General features: G+C 31.7%; 1 protein-coding gene across 2 annotated transcripts in view; it reads right to left on the bottom strand.

Moving 5' to 3' along the window:
- The window catches only part of Sytbeta (Synaptotagmin beta), a 69,153-nt gene extending 65,300 nt beyond the window's left edge, over nt 1-3,853 (bottom strand). Inside the window, exon 1 of one of the 2 annotated variants that reach the window (XM_074141112.1) lies at nt 3,765-3,853. The gene's annotated coding sequence lies outside the window, so the exon portion shown is untranslated. The remainder of the gene's footprint in view (nt 1-3,764) is intronic. The other variant, XM_074141113.1, reaches the window with a different exon arrangement.
- Between the last annotated feature and the right edge of the window lie 14,591 nt (nt 3,854-18,444).

The raw sequence follows: 18,444 nt of genomic DNA, 5'->3' as shown, positions 1-18,444 counted from the left end.
TTCCTTGTATCAAAATATCCTGGAAAAATGTTGCAAATAAAAATGATAAATGAGTTTTAAAATATGGCACCGAACAAGTTTATAAATCTGGTGTGTAAATCTCATAAGACTTTCTTATATTGCAGTTTACTTAATTAGATTTTCTTGAAAAACAAAATTTCTACCAAAAAGAATGGCTGACTTGCTTGACTATAATAAAATAAATGAAACTGTTGAAGGAAGCATGAAGTCACGCTCGGCGAACTTTAGAACTACTTATAGCTGTTCTTTCTTGTTGTTGGAACAGTTTTTCTGATTGTTTCTAGGCCATATTGCTCTTTTACATCATTTCCTCTCTCGCATACCCTTCCAGCAATGCTGTATCCATATCCATTACCTTCTCTTAATTCCAGATTCCATCTTTCCTATCTCATCTTGAAACATATCTGATCATCTGTTTCGTGAGTTACTTTTTCTGACGTTAAAATGATTGATTCTTTAATTTTTTTTTTGTTTCCTTCGGTTTTTAAAGACAAACTTTACCTTAGATGAATTGTAATTGAACGCAGTCATGTCTTGCTCCTATGTACGCTTGCCCGCCCTTTAAAACTGAGAATTTTACTTAAGAGTTTAAAGATTGCTGAGGAAATATTCCAAATAAAAGTTAAACAAAAAACCTGCAGAGATATAAGAACTCAATAGGTAATACATCTTTTAATTAAAGAAACACTTTTGGTAACCTATGAAATTCAAATATGGAATTTAACTGATGAGGCTATAAATTTAACTTTAATGGTAGTTATGTGAAAAGAGTTTTCCACTATTACGCTTTTTCGTGCAGTTTTTGGCGAGCAACTTTTATACAACTGTCAAACCGGTCTGTATTAATAACCTAATTTACATTAAATTGTATTGTAAGAGGTAAGTGGAGGACTCGTTGATGTACAACATCCTAAAGCCGATTAAAATAAGGTATTGAACCAAAAATTTTATGGAGTTCATTAGAGAATGAATTGGTATAGGAAATATCACACTTTGTTTAATATCTTTCTATATGAGAAACAAAAGCAAAAGTTGTAAAACATTATTACACATTTTTTATTATTCCTGGTAAAGTACTGGGATAATAATATTTTAAGTTTTCTCTGTAAGTAGTGATTTTCAGACTCAGAGAGTGGAAGAACGTTTACACCCAAATTGGTTTGTGTATTTATAAAAAGCAGTACAAGGAAATCGCCAAAAATTCAAAGTTAATATTTCGATTATTTGCCAACGGGAGACGCGACAATGTTGTTTTGATTAAAATCAGTCAAATCGAAGAGGTGGGATTAACTTCTTCTTTTTAGTACCATTTAATCTTTGACTACGAAGAATGTTGATTACAAAGGAATTAAATGGAGCTATAATGATAAACTTAATCCCAACTCTTCTTCGATTTTGACTGATTACAGGATAAGAAATTTAAAATTTTAGTATTAACGAAATTACAGTATAACTCATAACTATCGACACTATTAAAATAAATATTGGAACTTTAATCGAAAACGGTTTCATTATAGTAAAGAATAATCTGCTGCAATTTAGGTGCCCCAGACACCTTTATATCACTTTCTGTTGGTATGCCCATCATTTAGATCTGCCAGGAACGAATATTTATCAGAATTTATTAAAGTTGAGCAAGATAATGAAGAAAATTTACTTAATTTATTAGACAGTCTCACTAAATTTAATAACTTGCATTACTTTGTGGTCTCTGCATTAAACATTAGAAAATTTATTATTAATCTTGAAAATTAAAGAGCAGTTTGTTATTTTTCTTTATAAATTTTAGTTCTTTTAGTTGTCTTTTATTTTGTATATTTTGTCTTTTATTTTGTTTATTTTGTCTAGTTTTCTATCTTTTATGTAAGAAATAATTTCATTTTTAGTTTTCAGTTATTTTATGTTATGTAATAATTTTGTACTAAAATTATACCTCCATTTGTATAGGGTAGTACTCTAAGAACAAATAAAAATTATACTTATACTTAGTAAAGAATAATGTAAATCAATCATCAATAATGTAAAATATCTTTCATTGTAACTTGTTTGTATTGTTTTTATACTATATAATAACGAAATAATTGTATATAAAGAGCATATTTAATTTAAATGCGATATTTGAATAGGTTGTTTTTAATACAATTGCGCACTCAGAACTGCACCAAATTGGTGCTGATTACCAATCACTGCTCTTCTTTCCACAGGGATATAATTTTTAAAGGGACTCTAAGGCGAAATTTTGGTAACAAATTTATTGTGAATATTCTTCAGCAATAGAGAGAGATTTATAATTTGATAAGTAGATAAATTGAAGGAAATATTAAATATAACTGAAGCGAGGTTCGCTTCCGGGTATAGGGAGAAATGTATTGAACGGGCCACAAAACGCACTTATCACAGTCTGTATCGTCATTTGAATTATATTTTATAATAACCTGAATTCAAATTTAAAACTAAAGGATATTAGTATTGTAATGAAGTGTAGGGGGCGATCTAATAAATTTGAATTGTAAGCTATATCGATAAAGAATATCGATGCTCTCTGAGTGTAATTTAATCCAGAATGAAGATACGTTCCATTTCATAGCTACCTGCCAGGTGTTGAATGAATTTAGGAAATCCGCCTTCAATAAGACTAGTCTAACTCAAGAAGTATTCATTCAAATTTTAAATGGAAAAAATTGGCAAAAATTGTGTCTATTTGTAAAAATGGCGGGAAATTATAGACAATTTTTAGTAAGCCATTTTAATTAAGATTGTTCTTTAAAAGTAGATTTTATTTTTTACTAATAACAGTAGTGCATTTATTTATTTTTTATTTTATTTTTTCTCAATTTATCAATTTATTCGTTAATTAATGCCAGAGATGTAATTTTATTTGTTAGTAACAGCTCCTGACAGACGGATTAGTCCATGTCAGAAAAATGCTTAATTTTTGTATTGCAATTATTGTAGTGTTTTTAAAAATAAAGCAATTTGTCTATCTATCTATCTATCTCTAATTTGTTAATTGCGAAAGGATGAGTAAAATTACATGCAATCAAAAAAAGGACAAATTCATAAACATGGCACCAAAATCTTAGAGAATTTCAATATAATTAAATCATTAAAAAAAATAGAATTTCTCCATAGTAACAAAAGAAAGTAGAAAATTGAAAAATAATATAAGAGAATATTGCCTATAAAATTGTTGTTACTTCAGTAAAAAGAATCTTCATTTGAAATAACGGTTGAAAATTTATGTTAACTATAATTGGTTAACTAACCAGCCCAATCAAATTATTGTTTAAAAATAATAATAATAATAATAATAAATAAAGTCATTACTTATTAACATATAGTTTATTATTTTCTTTATTTTTTTAGTACACATGTGTTTTCAAAATATAGTTTGAGTAGATTTCATGAGTAATCATACTTACAAACCATATGTCACGTGAGGCCGCCAACAATTTCAGTAAACATCAATCTAATAAGAAAAATTTTAGCTGAAAAGCTATACTTTTACTAATAAGCCACTATTGTGCGTAGTACATGATACTTGATCGCATTATTAAAAAAGAAATAGGCTAATTATAACATATTAAAAGAAAATAACAAATAATTATACTGCGTAATCGTTTTAGTTAACAGTTTTCCATTGTATAAATAATTAATTTTGTTATTTACTAGTTCGTGTCTATTTTATTATTTAATTAATTTAGTTTTTTTTTTTTGCAATAAGAAGCTGTATATGTTATTACCTGATTATAGAAGAAGTGGTGAATTGAGCTCAGGGAGGGCTGTGTAGAGAATGACTGTGAGAGGCGGCTCTATGGGGCGGTAAAGCAAGTCATCCAGGCGCAAGCGCCCCCTTCTAAAAACTATTTTACACAAACGGTACAAATAGGCAGAACACCCCGCAGGGCATAACTAGACCTCTACATCCTTTATATCATTCCCGTTTGGATGGGTATAGTTATGGTTTTTTACGAGAGGGCATAAAAAAAAAAGAAACCTCTTTTCTGTTTTTTGTCTTCAGATTAACGAGATCATGCTGGTGGCCTCTCTTGGGAATTAAAAGAGCCGTCTAAGTTAACTTTAAAGAGTGTTCTAGTTTCTTCAAATAAATATTGTTCTTTTATCCTTCCTTTTTTTATAATAAGATGTATTTTCATTTTAGAACTTTACAATCTTTATTTAGCATACAATAACTTCATCAACGTAATACATTCAACATTACTCCTCATTAGCGGAAGATAATAAGCTTTGCCTTTGACAATTGATAGTCCAAAATTGTCTTTAAATCTATAATAATAGCTTGCCTATTATTTAAAAAATGTTATTCTACTAATTCATTTTACTAATTCTATTTTATTGATTTGTTGTTTCATGACGTATTTTTTTGAATATTAATACAGGGGAAGTAAATAAATAATACTGAAAACGACTACTACAGAGATAGACGCTCGAAGTAAACCATTTATTATTCCAGTAAAATAGTACTAGAAGATGAAGTGCGGCATTTATCACTCGGGTATAAAAAAAGGTAGGGAGAATTACGACGAATTAAAAATAATAATAGGATGCTTTCTAATTAAGTGAAAGCTTTTAGATTAGGAAGCGAGGAAACAGTAAACTAGGAATATGTATCTGTAACAATTTTAGAAAAAAAAAAAAGTCAAATTCGTAACCATATTGCTGAGGGTCTTAAGTAATCAACTTATTTAGAACATTAGTTAATTATAAGGTATTATAATAGTATTATAATACTATTATATGGTATTATAATACTAGTTGAACAAATGTTGACGTAAGGATAGTTAGATGAAGAAGTTAGGATGTGTGGGTAGAGATGTTTGGAAAGACGGATCCCCAATGCCTAAAAACTATTTAGATTTCCCTTGAGTGATTCTTTCACTAGAATATCCCTCACTCTCCATTCTTACTTATAAATACATTCGCTTCACACATTCATCCCTCTGCTATATACAACTATTTACATAAACCTTACAGCTAATGGATGGATCAGTACTCTATATTCCTGCCATCCTTATACATAGCTTAACCGAAATTGAAATCACCTTATCCTTCTCTAATCATTTTCTTGCATTCATTCTAATCGGCTAAAACTTTGAAATACACTCATATTTCCTTGCTAGCTCTGCTATAGACTTAAGCACATAGATGTTGGTGTAGAATATTATGTCTTAGTAGCGAAATGGTGCATCTAAATACCTGTGTATGTCGTCAAATATTCGTTTCCTTTCTAGTATATAACGTGGACATATCATTATTACATGTTTGAAATCCTCCTCCTCATTGCAATCTACGCAAAGAGGAGAGGACTTTTTGTTGATCCTGTGAAGATACGATCCACACACCGCATAGTTCGCTCTCAGCCTTTGTTATGTACTTTATTTTGACAGATGTCAAAGTGAATCAGTTAGTGGATTCAAATTAAACTGTCGAAAATATATTTTAAAATATTCTACACCTGGTTAATGTAAATTTTTTTAAAAAAATAGAAAATTCTCCAAGTTATTGAATATTAAAACTTTAGTGTTGGCTAATCTAGTTAGAAAATTACAGAATAAAATTAATCTTAGGTTAAAATTATATTGCTATTAGGCTGACACGCGAGTAATAAATTTTGTTTACCAACATTAATTAATATGTTTGTGTACAAGCAATAAGTGCCCAAATAACAGTGTCAAGTAATGTCCAATGTGTGACCTGAATTGTACATAAACTTTAATGTAGCAGCTGTTACCGCTAAATCCCTCTGTACCAAATGACATCGCTTAGCGTTACCAAGTTCATTTTAGTGCAGCTTCTCAGTACCCGATATATTTTTCTTTTTATTCAATGGTGATCCAAAAGCTGATCCAACTTTTAAGTAAATAATATCTAAACATGTTCCTTTGCATTGTTCATCTAAAACATCAATAAACTCTTCTTAAAACACTTGAATATAAATTTAAAACGACTCATTGTGAAGTTCAAAAATTAATTTTGGAGATAAATTAAGAATATAATCATGAAAATTGCTCAATTAAAATACTTACATAGGAAATATTTAATTTCTACTTAGTTCATATTTATTTGAATGATACAACATTTTTATAATAGTTTACAGTAAAAATCCAGAAATATCTTTCTAGAAGCAAAATTTCCAATAGGGACTGAAATATAAATAATTAAAACTGTCCGGTAGGACAGTTGTATAAGGGGTTGATCGTCAAAAACTGTATGAAAAAGCGTAACGTTGAAAAACACCCAACTTTGACAATTTTTTTCTATTTTTCTATAAAAGATAAAATTCCCAAATTTTCTTTAAAATATAGGACAAATCCTCCTTTATAACTGTAATTTTTTTGCAACCACCCAGATCTGTTAGATTTTGAGAAAAAAGTTGCTGAAAATGAGCAAAAACGGCTTTTTCAAAAATTGGTCTTGTTCTTGTTCTTCTTCTTCCTGTTGTTACCTTTTTTTGTAAACTGCGTAGCGCCTAAACGCGTGAATTTTTAATGGAAGCTTTCAAAGTCCTGTTATAAACACCAAGTTTTTTGTACTTTGCCACATTCAACTTGTTTAGAATACTTTTCTAAAAAAATTAATTCTTTTACTTTTTTATTTTCGAAAATATCAGTCAAACATTAAATAAAAATATTCTTGTACTTTAATAAATGTTATCAAAGTTTTCGTGACATTGCCAAAGACGTCTGCCAGAAATTAAGACTATTTCATTATTTTTATTTTAACAAAAAATCATTTCTAATAGTCTGTGAAATGTACCTTTATTATTATAAAAAATCAAACTGTAGAGTTTATAATAACAATGAGATTGTACAGGCAAATTTCTTTCATTAAGAATCTTTCACAAGAAACAGTTTATCAAATCTGGGTGCTCCTACAAATCTCATTCTAAATTTGTTAAGAATAGGAGAGTGTTATCACTTTCCAACTCTCTTTAGTAATCCAATGCATTTTATAATTCCTGCCTTTCTTTCACATCATATAATTTAAGACTGAAAAACTCTTTCCTGGACTTAATCATATTTCTAGCTACATCCATATTTTATTTCTTAAAATAACTTTTTTTCTGTAGCAATCTAGTTGGGCGTAATGGGTGTAATCTGCCCATTTCTTGCTTTATCCACCCAGCATTCCTCTCTTTTCAGTATCAAATAACATTCTCATAAACCTGTAACCTCTGATAAAAATAATTTGATTGTTCTTCATAACATGAAACCAAATAGTGCCTAAAGCATGTTTTCAACTACCTTCAGGCTCTTTGTGATAACATTGTTCACTCTTTCTTGGTTCTCTTTTTCTTCTTTGTCATACCCTTAGATTTATCAGTCTTTATTTCCATATTCTTCACATGCCAATACATTTCTTATTTATTAATCATGTGAACTGTTTAGGCTGTTTGAGAACATGATCACATAGTTCGCTTAAACCTTTCTCAAGAAATTTAAAAGTTGGATAATTATGCAGAACTCTGATTGCATAGTTGTATTTCATTTCTCTTTTCTTCAAAGCTATGTGATAATCCATTTTTATCTAAATTGCCAATTTAGTCTTTTCATACCAGTTTTTCAATAATGCACAACGCATAAGTGAAGCTATTTTTGTAACTATTGCGGTCTCTCATCTTCGGCTTGTAAGGAAAGAATCACTTCCTCACACTAGTCACACAAATAACTACATACGATGGATATCATTTAAGTACAATATTATTCCGCAAGAATAAAGCTTTAGTAATATGGCTTTCAATTCTTTAACATAAAGCTTTGAAGTACAATATTTGTTTTTAAGTTAGGTGTAGTTCAAGGCTGCGGTTAGAACAACAAAATTTTAAAGTTCTCTTGAGAAAGAGAGTGTAATTTGTTACAATATTGCTTCTCCCACCTGTATTATTATAAATAAATCAGACAAATAAAGTGTACTCACGTATTTATTTTTATTACAAAACCTCTTAATTTTAGCCCATAAACTGTGGAACAAGTTTTTTATTCACCTTTTTACTGCCAAGCAGGCACTTCACTTGATTTGTGAAGTGAATGCATTACTTTTTCATTTTAAGAATATTCTTTTATTTAGAATACAACGCAAGCACTTTCATTTTTCCAAAACATTATTTTATTATTCTTTCTTTACTTAGTAATAAGTGACCAGATTAAAAATTAGATCTAACTCACACATTTTTCTGGAACACTTCAATTTTTTCTTACTCCTGTAAGAATTAGATGTATTTGAGGGGTAGGATAAGGGTGATAGTAGGCATGAGCAACTCTTGCAAACCAATTAACAAACGTATAAAATTAATTATTATTTGTTTTGTAAAATAATTTCTATATTCTTGAATAAAACTAACACTCGGCAACAGTGTAACATTGTTTTAACTAGAAACATCTTCTTGTGATTAATTTTGAATTCTATCTTACATCAACTAACTCAGGCTTAACTTTGGACAACAAACTCACTTTCTCTACACAAGTTCAGGTTATTGAATTCCGGTAAACCGACTGCAAGACTAACTCTTAACTCTCACACGAGACTCAAAGATGACTGCATACTACAAACTCCTGTTTTATAAAGTAGTCATCAAGCCGATGTTACTCTACGCCTGCTCCGCCTGAGCCCGAGTTGTAATAGTAACATCAAAAAATTCCAGACGATACAGAACAAATTTTAAGTGCTAGGTTCACTTCTCGGTCTAGGACTTGGATTTTATTTAATGGTCTACTAACAAAAAAATAATAGTAAAATAAGTAAGTAAGACGGATCCACGACACCTGATCGGTAGTTGGAAATGAAGCTCGCCTGAAAAATTAGCGTTACTTTATTTTTATGATAAAATGCAATGTATATTTTATATTTTCATTTGCTCTCCTCAGATTACAGATGTGTCATTCCTATTAATGCTGATGCTCACTCAGGTGTGCAAGACAAATTAAATGTATTAATACTAGTACTTTCAACCATGGTAACGTCAAACTCGTTAAGTTGTTCAGTAATGGTCAATCTTTACAGACAACAGTTGTACTAAAAGAAGCTAAAAACTTTTAGTTCAGAGTGATATGAAAATGAACCTATTTACTAATTTGAAGCAATTCATTAACCTTATAACTAAAGTAAAGGTAGAGGTGAATTATTTATTTATGAATTGAATCGTCCAGGTCCTGACGAGTAATTAAATCTTAAAAAACCATTACATCAAGAAAAATACATTCTTTTTCTTTCGATCGATAGGAAATATTGCGATACATCTATTTAACTGAAACATTTTTTTCCAGAAGAAGGCAAAATGAAGAATCTTTCTATCAAAAACAATAATCTTTCTAGAATAATAACTTGAAGAAGATTTTACGTTACGGTAGTTTGTAAATTCCTCCACAGATGGCATTATTAGTTACATTGACTGCTACCTATTTATTCTCAACGCTATCTACTGATCATGAGAATGTATTAATTGAATAATTTACTTCTAAACCCTAATGTACTTCACACCTTTTCGTCTTTGTTTCTGACAGATTCAGAATACGATACAACGTCCTGAGAATTAAAAGTTTGTTGATTTATTTGAAATTGGCTTGACTTATTAACATCCTAATATCTTACAGGTTCTCGCTAGATAGGAAATATCATTCATTACCCACCTCTGAAATGCCGTCCTCTGAATGGTCGCCTAAAGATAACTAGTTGTTCATATAATCCTAAACCGAAGAAATTGATTAGGTATTGTTAGTTTTAATTCGTCTTTAGTTGCGCTATTCCAGTAAGTGATTAATGTTCAATTGAAGAGCTTTTGTAGCGTTAAGAGGATACGAATGAGGGATAGGATTGCAGTACCATCAGCATATGTGAAGAGGATAGTTTCAGGACGCTGAGGTGTATCTGCTACATATAAGGATGAAGAAGAGATCCTAGGATGCTGCCACGGAGAACACCTGCAGTGGTCAATGGTTTAGTGGATTGTGCAGTTTCACAGCTTACCCTTAAAAATCTATTTTGGAGGAATAATTTTAAGAATAGATAGTAGGTATAAGAAAGGATATCCTTCAGCTTACACAATAGAACCTCTGCCACACCTGGAAAGACTGATAGTCTTTTACAACGCGAAAGTGTTTTACATTCCATAAAATCCTATACTTATGTCCAAACTAAACCAAGTCAGAGTTGGCCCGGATTTTAGTATTGACGGGATAATTGTCTAAAATTAGAAGAATAGGGACATGATCGAATGAAAGTTCATTGTTTGCAAAAATATAATGACATGATTAGAATAGAAGTCGTCTGAGAAGGGATGAAATAGTCCAGGACGTCAGGTACTATAACTGGTAATTTGTTCTCGCTTCTACAACTCTTTAGAGACCGAGCACCCTCTGTTATTCTCTGTGAGATTTTCAATGCAAAATTCACACTTTAAATATTTGTTTCTTGATTCAAAACCTTTTTAGATTTGGAGCAGATAGATTACTATCTATAATGGTTATAATGGTTTTCAGTCAATTTCACACATCAAAGATTGACTGTTGTTTGTTCATGTAACATATGACTATTTATAATTTTTTTTTTAAATACACGTACAAAAATATATATTTCTAAGGTGAAAAACTGCTTTATTTTTGGAAAAAACTTAGTGAATATAGCCAGATTAAAGCTTAAAACAATTTCTTTGAAGTCATTTTTATAAATTTATATTCTAAAAATATTACCACAGGATAAAAACATTCTTTGTCTTCTTTTGAAATACTTTATTCTTTCTGCGTTATTTATTAAACTGGAACAAAATAATAATTGCAAAGTTCAATAATATTTTGTGTGTGTTCGCTAAATGCGAGTGAATATTTAAGAAGTGAAGTTGGGACAGGAAGATTTATAAATACGCTTCCAACTGGATGGCATGTAAAAGAAACAAATACATGTTTCTACAAAGTGAAGACAAACTCCTTAAGGCTGTAGACAGAATCGCGTGACTAAATTAAAGATGTCAAACTAGTGGTAAATAGTTTTTTCGTCGCAACTAACGTCTCTATAGATCAGTACAGATCGATTTTATACTTATTTTTGTGCATTATTTGATTGCTTTTTTTAACGATCAACTTTTGCAAAATTCAACTTTGATTCTATTTACTTAATAATTTCAACTTGAATCAATTGAAACTTCGCAGAACTACGAGTACATTCTCTTATTATTGTAAAAAGATGTTTGGAAAAAATGAGGCCTGAAATGTAGTAATTTATCTTTAAAATTCACAATTTTTAACTAATTTTTCAACATATGAATTTGTTGTTTGTACAAAAAGAACATATTTACTACGAGGGTCGTTTGAAAAGTCCGTGCAAAAATAAAAACTACTTAATTTTTGGGGGTAAAACTTTTTTATTTTTCAACATAGTCTCCTTTTAGGCTTATACACTTCGTCCAACGCTGCTCTAGTTTGTTGATCCCTTCCGAATAAAAGGATTTGTCCAAGTCTGAAAAATAGCCATTCGTTTCTGCAATCACCTCCTCGTTTGAATAAAATCTTTTTCCCGCCAGCCATTTCTTCATATTGGGGAACAAATAGTAGTCCGAGGGAGCCAAGTCTGGAGAATAGGGGGGATGTGAAACGAGTTGGAACCCTATTTCCATTAATTTTGCGACCACAACTGCTGAGGTGTGAGCTGGTGCGTTGTCGTGATGGAAAAGGACTTTTTTCTGGGCCAATCGTGGGCGTTTTTCTTGCAGCTCGGTTTTCAAACGGTCCAATAACGATGAATAATATGCACCTGTAATAGTTTTACCCTTTTCCAGATGGTCGATGAGGATTATTACTTGCGAATCCCAAAAGACAGTCGCCATAATCTTTCCGGCCGAAGGAACGGTCTTCGCCTTTTTTGGCGCAGATTCCCCCTTGGTAACCCATTGTTTAGATTGTTCTTTGGTCTCAGGAGTGTAGTGATGTATCCATGTTTCATCCACAGTGACGAAACGACGCTTAAAGTCCTGCGGATTCTTCTGGAACAGCTGCAAACCGTCCTTGCAACACTTCACACGATTTTGTTTTTGGTCAAGCGTGAGCAATCGCGGCACCCAACTTGCGGATAGCTTTGTCATGTCCAAATGTTGATGCAAAATATTATGTACCCGTTCATTCGAGATGCCCACAGCACTAGCAATCTCACGCACCTTCACTCTTCTGTCATCCATCACCATATAATGGATTTTATCAATGATTTCTGGAGTAGTAACCTCAACAGGGCGTCCAGAACGTTCAGCGTCACTTGTGCCCATATGGCCACTTCAAAATTTTTGAAACCACTTATAAACTGTTCTAATCGAAGGTGCAGAGTCACCATAATGTTTATCAAGCTTCTCTTTAGTCTCCTGAGGCGTTTTGCCTTTCATAAAGTAGTGTTTAATCAACACACGAAATTCTTTTTCGTCCATTTTTTGAAAATCACTCGACTTCCTCGATTCAAACGAATGCCAAACACAAAGAAATAGACGGATCTGGCTGAAAGTTGGTGTGTGTTCTTCCAAGAGATGCTACTAACTAAACATAACCTCGATACGCGCCAGTGGTGCTATCTCTCTGACTTTGCACGGACTTTTCAAACGACCCTCGTATTAATACATTAAAACAAAAAGCTGTTTTCGCTTTTATTGTACTTGGTTCCTTTTAGGTGTAATGAACAGCTCTATCGTTATACTACCTAAATTATAATATTTAATGTGTCTTTATAACTCGAGTTTGAAGAATTCTACTAACGGAAATCAGAGAATTTTTTGCTTCTTTCATAATTTCTCAAAAAATGTTCTAAATGCGATCGTATTCAATTAAACTTATAATGTGAATTTAATGTTTCTAAAATAGGGAGTTTGAAGAAAAAGTTTAAGTTAGAACTTTAAGAATAGCATGAAGAGAAAGTGAATGAAACACCAATTATTTTCTATTAAATGAACTAAAGGATATGGTTTGCAGAGAATTTTAGTGCTTCTTACTTGGTTGTCCATGAACTACATTAGTTGTTTAGATTAGGTATCACCAAGAATCAGGAAGTTCTCCATCTTTCCCCTCCATTTTCCATCAAATAAAGGCAGAAGAAGTACCTCAGATAAGTATCCTGCGCTAACCACTCTTGATTTTCACACTCATCCTCTAACTATCTTATCCATGGTATCTTAAAGATGGTGTTATGCAATCTTGTTAATCAGAAAGATGCTGTAATAGCCATAATGAACCTTCAATCCCATCTTTCAACTCTAGGGACGTGGCCCAAGAGGTGGGAAGTATTAAAAAACATAAAATGTAAAATATAACTTGTAATCCCCAAAAAATACAATAGACATGGGCATTTGCCCACAACATTTGGCAATCGCCTGATATGGAGACTGAATCGGCAAGAACTAATTAACCTTTAAGTCTGCCCAAAAGACTTCTTGGCCACAAATTACAAAATAATTGGTTTATAATTCGGTATTAGAAACCTGAGAAGGCCTATGGAACAGAACTGTGGGGTTTTTTAAATAGTTCCAACCTTCTTAATTCCACCCTTTCGGCCCAAAATCTTTCGTACCATTACTAACGCTCTAGACATTGTCTCAAATATCACTATCCACAACAACATTACAGACAATCCTTCCCTCATCTCAATCGTCAATGATGTAATGTCCTTTCAACAAAGTGACGATGAGCGTAGTTTCTTCAAACCATTCGTGTTTTGATGTTTAAATAATTTCATCCAAATTTGCTTAAATGCACTAAATGTGGTTTAAATGCGGAATCAACGTTGCAAATTATTATTTAAATAAATTATTTGGAAAAACACACACATTTAGGAACTCTTGGGAACTCTTGAAAATTTTTAGACAAAATACAAAACAAAAAGAAATCGAAGAGAAGAAATATTAAAGTAAATAAATTAAAAATAGTATGTTTATCAATAAATTTCAATTACACTATAATGAATCTAAATTAAAATCTTGAATGCCCAAATTTCTTTTTTGGCTTCATTTTTGACGCTACCTCTTTATTTTAGTTCTATTTATTTTTTTAACAGAATATAATATTTGACTTCCACAATCTGATGAATGCCAGGAAAAACCTATTTCAAATATTTCAATATACAAAAAACTGGTTTTTATTATAAAAGATCTGGGGCAACATATATATATATATATACGTATGAGGATATAAAAATAGCAAAGCCTTGCCAAGGGTAGGTCGGAAGAATGCTGCTGTTTCAATGTATTGTAATCTCGGACTGGGTTTTACTGGTTCTTCTTTATATATTCTATATACATTTTTTTTTTTCTATTTTGTTCAGCTCTGCTCCAAGGCTCACCTTACCGAATCCTTCATGGTTGATGGTTTTGTCGCTGTGTTTCGATTAAATCTAAAATCAATATTGACGCTGGCAAATAGAGATAGTGTTTTACTGCTAATATCAATAGTAACAGACTCTAAAATTTCTCAGGCACACTCTATATTTCCAGTAATGCATACATAACCACAAAATATACCACAACTTACCTAATGGTTATCTGAGAGTAAACTAAACCATTATGTTTATTCGTAAGATACTAATGGTAAGATACTACGTTGCTTAAACTATACCTTGAACAATCATCTATCTCTATTTCCTAACATACAGTAAAGACAAGTATTAAAGACCTACATCCAAGAATAAAACAGATTTCAAAAAATAAAAGAGGAAAAAGGAAATACCATAAAATAAACCAATACAAATAATGTTATTTGTAGATTACTTCTTTTTTGAAGACTAATTCATAATCCAATAAGAAGAAAGATAATTGACAATTTCGGTCATTTTGTTTATGTAATAATGCCAAGCTTTCGATCTAGGAACTAGGTTGTACTAGCTTACACTTATGAACGATTGAAATTTATTTTACGTTGAGGTTGATTGCAGATGATCTATCTCTAGGTTGAAAGCTTGAAGTCATTAAAAATAAGAAAAATAATATGACTGAAATTGGAAATAATCTTTCTTCAACTTGGATATTTATTCATTTATTTGTACAAAATGTGTTCAGGATTTCTCCTTTAGCAAGGAGTTTGGTTGTATAACATAATCAATGATATATCATTGAATATAGTTCAACTAATAATAGGAATTTGTATTATCTTTTAGTGACCGTTAACTATATAATAGTTAACTGTCACTAAAAGATAATACTAATTCTGAATTTTTTCTGTAGCTCAACCAACTCAAATGACCACGTAAGTTCTAACGAATTGATATCATTTCTTACAGTTTTTTAATAAGATGTTATGTATTTTCATTCCTATCTTTTCAATAGTCTAATTGTTGTGTTACTTATTTTTAATATCCAGCCCCTGAGGAAGACATTAAGTTTGTGGAAACGTTGGCGTAAAGACGGAGTAGTTGTTTTTTATTTTGACCAAATCCTCGCTAGTTCAATCCTAAATATTCGACTCTCTTCTAAAATTTTCATTTACCATCTGTTGGTAGAAAATGGATCACATTGTATCATATGTCTTTCTTAAGGAGATGTAAAAGAATATAAGCAATATGTTTTTATTAAGGGCACGTGGATGTATTAAAAGTAAGTGTCCAACCTGTCATTCCAATAAAAGAGATATAAAGTAATCCAATATCACTTCTTGCAGTAAACCTCTCGGGGATTTATGGTTTTTTGTTTTTTATAGTAATTATTTTGAGGGTGCAGAAACTAGTTGTTTTTGGCCATTATAATGGTATTTGAAAAATCAAAAGTGCACTAGGTTTCGTAATGGCTGTTCAAATGTTGGGATCTTGGTCGTTTGAAGAGTAAAAATTCACATACGAGGGTCGTTTAAAAAGTCCGTGCAAAAATAAAAACTACTTAATTTTTTGGGGTAAACCTTTTTTATTTTTCAACATAGTCTCCTTTTAGGCTTATACACTTCGTCCAACGTTGCTCTAGTTTGTTGATCCCTTCCGAATAATAGGATTTGTCCAAGTCTGAAAAATAGCCATTCGTTTCTGCAATCACCTCCTCGTTTGAATAAAATCTTTTTCCCTCCAGCCATTTCTTCATATTGGGGAACAAATAGTAGTCCGAGGGAGCCAAGTCTGGACAATAGGAGGGATGTGAAACGAGTTGGAACCCTATTTCCATTAATTTCGCGACCACAACTGCTGAGGTGTGAGCTGGTGCGTTGTCGTGATGGAAAAGGACTTTTTTGTGGGCCAATCGTGGGCGTTTTTCTTCCAGCTCGGTTTTCAAACGGTCCAATTACGATGAATAATATGCACCTGTAATAGTTTTACCCTTTTCCAGATAGTCGATGAGGATTATTCCTTGCGAATCCCAAAAGACAGTCGCCATAATCTTTCCGGCCGAAGGAACGGTCTTCGCCTTTTTTGGCGCAGATTCTTCCTTGGTAACCCATTGTTTAGATTGTTCTTTGGTCTCAGGAGTGTAGTGATGTATCCATGTTTCATCCACAGTGACGAAACGACGCTTAAAGTCCTGCGGATTCTTCTGGAACAGCTGCAAACCGTCATTGCAACACTTCACACGATTTCGTTTTTGGTCAGGCGTGAGCAATCGCGGCACCCATCTTGCGGATAGCTTTGTCATATCCAATGTTGATGCAAAATATTATGTACCCGTTCATTCGAGATGCCCACAGCACTAGCAATCTCACGCACCTTCACTCTTCTGTCATCCATCACCATATAATGGATTTTATCAATGATTTCTGGAGTAGTAACCTCAACAGGGCGTCCAGAACGTTCAGCGTCACTTGTGCCCATATGGCCACTCCGAAAATTTTGAAACCACTTATAAACTGTTCTAATCGAAGGTGCAGAGTCACCATAATGTTTATCAAGCTTCTCTTTAGTCTCCTGAGGCGTTTTGCCTTTCATAAAGTAGTGTTTAATCAACACACGAAATTCTTTTTCGTCCATTTTTTGAAAATCACTCGACTTCCTCGATTCAAACGAATGCCAAACACAAAGAAATAGACCGATCTGGCTGAAACTTGGTGTGTGTTCTTCCAAGAGTTGCTACTAACTAAACATAACCTCGATACGCACCAGTGGTGCTATCTCTCTGACTTTGCACGGACTTTTCAAACGACCCTCGTATTTAGCCCAAGCACTACTGCATTTTATTTATCCAGCAACATTACTATGATGAATTTAATGTTCATAATATAAAATATTTTTGAAGTACAATATAAAGAGTATTTAAAACTTATTTTTGCTTAACCAGATTTATATTTACAACAATAGAACCTATTTACTCTATTTCCTTTTACTCCAGTGCTCCAACAGAAGGTATTTTATACCAGTATTCGCACACTTTTCATGATGGTAATCACTTAAAAACAATAAAAATGAAATGGTTAGTAAAATTTCTTAATATACTTTTATACATTATGAAAATTGTTTGAAACGACTTTGCACCTGTGTTTGCACAGATCATCAAATTTATGTTTCGAGGGAATTAATAACAATTTTTACTGGTTTCTTTTATATTATTTCCTTATCTCTTTTTTTCTTTACAGTTAGCCTTAGTTTCTATCTAGCCATTTGCAGAGGCTTTTTATAAATAAAATGGTTTTTATTTTCTTCCAGTCTTATAATCAGTATTATTGTTCACCTTTTTTTGAGTGAACGATTTGTAAAAAGCTCTTGAAAATTCAAATTTTAAATAAAAAATCTTCTGAAGACGCCCAAGGAGGCCTAAATACAAGGCGACATGAACAAGGAAAATAAGAAAATAAAAGAAAAGAGACCAGTAAAATAGGTTGTTAATACCCCAAAATTCGTTATTGGTACAAAACAATTAATTTGGTTATAATAAATTTAAAGAGAGTTAAAATTTGTAACTAAAATTACGAGAGTCATGAAAATTTTAAAACCAGAAGTACAATTTTGCTAAATGAATTCAATTTTGGAGCTATTCTTAAAAATAGATTTAAACTTTTCTTTATATCTTCTACTATTACTATAAAACTTCCTATATTCTTGCGCTAGAGTCAGTTTACAAAATTTTTTTACAAATTTTTCTTGGTCAATTCGATTAAAGGGACACTTTGGAGATGGAAAGGATATTCTTACTTCTAAAATACTATTTCAGTACAAATGAACGACTCTGCTTACTTTAAATATAATCAGGGCAGTTAATTGTCTGGTTTAAATTCCTAATTCATGCAAAATTCTAACACTACCGAAAGTACGACCATCACTTAAAGGATTTTCCCCATTTTTCTCAGATTCTTGTTTCGATTTAGTTATTTTGAGGTCTATTAACATTTTCTGTAAGTCAACAATTAGAGGTTTGACCTAGATAATCCTTAATTTAAAAAAAATAATTAAATTTGTTAAAATGTCTTTTAAAAATTAATTTATCTCTGTTTGATTTCAGATAAGACGAATCATACACTTCATCATTTTCAAAGTTAT

Source organism: Rhodnius prolixus, unplaced genomic scaffold (genome assembly GCF_049639745.1).
Source record: "Rhodnius prolixus isolate KJV_2025 unplaced genomic scaffold, Rpr scaffold_6, whole genome shotgun sequence".
NCBI lineage: Eukaryota > Metazoa > Arthropoda > Insecta > Hemiptera > Reduviidae > Rhodnius > Rhodnius prolixus.
Note: the sequence above shows the minus strand (reverse complement) of the source record. Positions and strands in the feature narration are given on the sequence as shown.